This window comes from Amblyraja radiata, chromosome 19 (genome assembly GCF_010909765.2).
Source record: "Amblyraja radiata isolate CabotCenter1 chromosome 19, sAmbRad1.1.pri, whole genome shotgun sequence".
Taxonomy (NCBI): domain Eukaryota; kingdom Metazoa; phylum Chordata; class Chondrichthyes; order Rajiformes; family Rajidae; genus Amblyraja; species Amblyraja radiata.
This window is the reverse complement of record NC_045974.1, coordinates 4,384,125-4,389,884: the sequence shown is the minus strand read 5'-3', so window position 1 is coordinate 4,389,884 and position 5,760 is coordinate 4,384,125.

Here is a 5,760-nt window from a genome sequence, read left to right as displayed (position 1 = left end):
TGGACCTGCTGGTCTGGCAACGGAGAGACCTGTAGCGCCTCCCGGATGGTAGGAGGGTAAACAGTCCATGGTTGGGGTGAGAGCAGTCCTTGGCGATGCTGAGCGCCCTCCGCAGACAACGCTTGCTTTGGACAGACTCAATGGAGGGGAGCGAGGAACCGGTGATGCGTTGGGCAGTTTTCACCACCCTCTGCAGTGCTTTCCGGTCGGAGACAGAGCAGTTGCCGTACCATACTGTGATGCAGTTGGTAAGGATGCTCTCGATGGTGCAGCGGTAGAGGTTCACCAGAATCTGAGGAGACAGATGGACCTTCTTTAGTCTCCTCAGGAAGCAGAGACGCTGGTGAGCCTTCTTAACAACATCATATAAAATGTAGACCATGCCATTAGCCGCATTTGTCTTGTGGTAGCATTGATTCCAGCGAATCATAGACCTTTAGACTTTGGAGAAATAGGCCCTTCAGCCCACTGAGTCCGTGCTGACCAGCGATCACCCCGTACACTAGCACTATCCTACACACTAGGGACAATTTGCAATTTTTACTGAAGCCTATTAAAGTGTGTACTTTGTAACTGTCAGGGCCCTTATGTGGCGACTATTTGCATACCTTGGGTCTGAAAGCAAAGAATTTCACTGTGACTTAGAAACATAGAAAATAGGTGCAGGAGTAGGCCATTCGGCCCTTCGAGCCCGCACCGCCATTCAATATGATCATGGCTGATCATCCAACTCAGTATCCTGTACCTGCCTTCTCTCCATAACCCCTGATCCCTTTAGCCACAAGGGCCACATCTAACTCCCTCTTAAATATAGCCAATGAATTGGCTTCAACTACCTTCTGTGGCAGAGAATTCCACAGATTCACCACTCTCTGTGTGAAATTTTTTTTTTCTCATCTCGGTCCTAAAGGATTTCCCCTCTATCCTCAAACTGTGACCCCTTGTCCTGGACTTCCCCAACATCGGGAACAATCTTCCTGCATCTAGCCTGTCCAATTCCTTAAGAATTTTGTAAGTTTCTCTAAGATCCCCCCTCAATCTCCTAAATTCTAGCGAGTACAAGCCGAGTCTATCCAGTCTTTCTTCATGTGAAAGTCCTTGTAACAATAAAACCATTCGTTTATTCATAAATTGTTTTCAGGGGCTAGTAGATTAATTGGTTGTTGGCTGAGGCTGACTCGTCTTTCAGTGATTGATTGAAAGATACAGCATGAAAACATGCTCTTCAGTCAATCAAGTTGACACAGACCCCATAGACCACCCTTTCACACTAGTTCCATGTTATCCCACTTTCCCCATCCGCTCCCTGCACACTAGGGGGCAATTAACCTACAAACCTGCACGTCTTTGGGATGTGGGAGGAGGAAACCCACGCGGTCACGGGGAGAACGTGCAAACTCCACACAGACAGCACCCGAGGGCAGGATCGAACACGGGTCTGCCGGCTGTGCCACTGTGCCTCACAGGGTCGTAATGTAGACCAAAAAAAGTGCTGGAGAAACTCAGCGGGTGCAGCAGCATCTATGGAGCGGAGGAAATAGGCAACGTTTCGGGCCGAAACCCTTCCGGGTTTCGGCCCGAAACGTTGCCTATTTCCTTCAGGGAAAGGAAATAGGCTCTGCCCGCTGCACCACTGTGTGGTTCTTTTTGGAGTTTATCGGGGAATCCACTGGAATGTGGTCTTGCCGAACTTTGTGCCTTATTTTACCCGTCTTTGCTCTTCTGATTCCCATTGCTCACGGGACCAAAGGACTGACAATTCTGCAATTTCTCAATAATGCATGCGCATGTTTTTACTTGTTCCCTCTCGTTGCAGATTCATGTTTCATTTACTTTTGCACAAAATGTACTCGATGTATTTTTTTTTCGTGCAGATGCAATAATTGAAAAGGGCAATCTTTTAAAAATAAAGTAATTCTACGCAAAGCATCTCTTGTCAAGCAGTCTTTTATGCATTACATATTGTATCTTCATGGGATCACAGTGGTTGAAGAATCTGCCATTTATGAGGATTATTATTAGGTTTAACCAAATAACCATATAACAATTACAGCACGGAAACAGGCCATCTCGGCCCTACAAGTCAGTGCCGAACAACTTTTTACCCTTAGTCCCACCTGCTTGCACTCATACCATAAACCCTCCATTCCCTTCTCATCCATATGCCTATCCAATTTATTTTTAAATGATACCAACGAACCTGCCTCCACCACTTCCACTGGAAGCTCATTCCACACCGCTACCACTCTCTGAGTAAAGAAGTTCCCCCTCATGTTACCCCTAAACTTCTGTCCCTTAATTCTGAAGTCATGTCCTCTTAAGTTTAAGTCTAACCTGTGCTTTTATTTCTCTGGATGTTCACAGCATTTGCAACCTAATGAGAGGCGATTGAAGAAATATTCGCTCACTGCTTGCAACATGGATGCTGCCTGACCTGCGTATTTCCAGCATTTTAGTTCATATTTCCAGCATTCGCACCTTTTCACTTTTGAATGAGAAGGGAATAGAAGGTTTACTCATGGGCGAAAATCGCATTTAAACCGGCACACACACACACGCGCGCACACGCGCGCACACGCGCGCACACACACACACACACACACACACAATTTCCTGACGGCCCGATGACAAGAGTACATGACAACTAAAATGACTTGGGTAAAAATGACTAAATAACGTGGGTGAATGAGGGGCTGTACCTGCACGCCAGGAAGCCCCGTGCTCGCGGTCCGCAGCCCTTAACGATCGTCCGATACTCGTTTAAATCTTCCCCATGACATCCACCAATATATCCAAAGTTCAAATGGTAATTGTACCCGCGTCAGACAGTTTTAAGAAATTCTCCCAGTGAATTTTATCCAAAGGAACTCGGCGTCAGTATTACTTGAAGGTCAAAACACATTTACTGAGGAATGCATATCGATGTGTTGGTGACACATTGTATAGCAGTGTTAATACAATTGTCAACTACTGGCAGTTAACAATCGTTTTCGTCTCGGAGGAATCAAGTGATAAACGACTCCAATCGTTCTGCAGTACTCGTTAAACCCGAGAGCTTTTTACAAATTTAAAATTCCAAGGCGGTTTTGCTGCAACATGTTTCACAAAACATGGGGGGGATTACCCCCACCTCTCAAAACATGGGGGGGATAGGTCCCCACCACACCCCCCCCCCCCCCCCCCCCCGCCTCCCAGGATTTCAGCCCATGTTTGTTTATGTCCACCAGTATTGACATCGTCTGTCTAATAATGCCCCTGTCCCACTTAGGAAACCTGAACGGAAACCTCTGGAGACTTTGCGCCCCACCCAAGGTTTCTGTGCGGTTCCCGGAGGTTGCAGGTGGTTGCCGGAGGTTGCAGGTAGTGGAAGCAGGTAGGGAGACTGACAAAAACCTCCGGGAACCGCACGGAAACCTTGGGTGGGGCGCAAAGTCTCCAGAGGTTTCCGTTCAGGTTTCCTAAGTGGGACAGGGGCATTAACTAGTTTAAAAACAACACTTTGGCAGCCAGGATTAGGGAGACGCACCGGGATTGTCTAAGTAGTTTGGGGAGATGTTGTCACAACCTCCAACTATAACACACAATGTTGTTTAGTATTCCGCCCGCTTCGGGAACTGCGAAAAGTTTTGTGTATTATTGGCAGTTCTGGACAAAATCTATGTTTGTGCTGCATGTGAAAAGCTTTCCCGTCAGTGGTTTCAGTAAAAGAAGCGAGTGCTTCACAATAGAGAGAAAGCAGAAGTTGCACAGTGGAAGCCCATTAACATTCCAGCAATGGAATAAGAAGCAAGCCCTGAGCTCCCAAACTCACTAATTGACAGCAAAGTTACACAAGAGCTGTAACTAATGATCATAAGTTTCTTGAAGAGAGGAGAACAAGTTTTTTAAAGATTTCAAAACAAATTAAAACAATTTGGGATTGTGTGCGCTGAGACAGAATATATGTTTGAAGATACTTTATAATGGGTGAAGGCTTGTGTAACACTTTATGCCCCTGTCCCACTTAGGAAACCTGAACGGAAACCTCTGGAGACTTTGCGCCCCACCCAAGGTTTCCGTGCGGTTCCCGGGGGTTGCAGGTGGTTGCCGGAGGTTGCAGGTAGTGGAAGCAGGTAGGGAGACTGACAAAAACCTCCGGGAACCGCACGGAAACCTTGAGTGGGACGCAAAGTCTCCAGAGGTTTCCGTTCAGGTTTCCTAAGTGGGACAGGGGCCCATTTTAGGAAGGCATAAGGAACACTCAAAGATATACATGAGGCGATGATGCTGATGGCATGTTGCTACCAAAACTTACCACGGAACATACAAGTTCGGTATTTCATTATATTAACAAGAATGTGTCCAGGGTGCAAGGCTTTAGCTCATTTGGCATCGGTGAAGAGAGTGGTGGGGATGTGGGCATTGTATTTGGGTGACAGATTAAACAGAGTCCAATTTAGCCCAGTGAAAGGTTAGTATATTGTCATGTGTACCGAGGTACAATGAAAAGCTTTACAGACAATAGGTGCAGGAGTAGGCCATTTGGCCCTTCGAGCCAGCACCGCCATTCAATGTGATCATGGCTGATCATCCCCAATCAGTACCCCGTTCCTGCCTTCTCCCCATATCCCCTGACTCTGCTATCTTTAAGAGCTCTATCTAGCTCTCTCTTGAAAGTATCCAGAGTACAACTTAGGTCATTTAATGAAGTATACCATAACCATATTATTATATTTTTTAATCATATTTTGGTGGTGGAAACACATGCCTTTTTTGTAGTTTTATTAAGCCTTTTTGCCTGCCTATTACAGAGTTTTATAATGCCTAAACATCCTGGCTCTACTGATCAACATAAATCCTCAGAATGTTACCAGCCTTGAAGGGATGTCTTTGTCACCCTTTCTGTGATGTGGACAGGTACAAAATGCTGGAGTAACTCAGCGGGACAGGCAGCATCTCTGGAGAGAAGGAATGGGTGACGTTTCGGGTCGAGACCCTTCTGCTCCAGCGAGTGGTATGTTATTACTAATAGATTCCTCGGGTCCCGACCCAAGATGTCGCCTGTCCATTCCCTCCACAGGTGTTGCCTGACCTGCTGAGTTCCTCCTGCACTCGGTGCTTTGCGTTAGTCTATAACAGTGATTCCCAACCTGGGGCCATAATGCCCCAAAGGGGCCATGGCAAATTTCAAGGGGGCCACAAAATTTTTTTGCGATTTAGGGGGCCACAGGTTCAATGAAGGGGGCCACAGAGCTACCACCCTGTTGCCTCCTAAATTTCAGTTTTAATAAATTTAAATCTATGTTGTTGAAATATTTTTGATGTCTGTGGAGTAGAATAAAAGAGAATATTTGTGCAATTAATAGACACTGATATTTTAAATGGAAGGTATTATAATATTGAAGCACTTTTTTTCCCTGCTAATAATGTCAGGGGGGCACAGAAAATTAAAAGATCCCAAGGGGGCCATGAGCTAAAAAAGGTTGGGAACCACTGGTTCTGCCAATATCTGCGAGTGGGGTGACATGGGTAAAGCATTCTCCTGACTAACGTGCATACGTTTCTTGAGAGATGTCCCTCCGTCCTTTTACACTTTGCACATCACACGGGAAATTAATTAGGATGTACAGTGTGCTGTTAAACTCTTGGCTTCCCCCCACTGCCTCTCCCTCCCTCCCTCCCTCTCTGATGAGCCTCTTGCCAATCTCCTTCAGCGAGTCCAGCATAGTGTGCGTGTGTGTGGGACAATCAGGGGCCCCGGGGCTGCAAACACTTAGCATT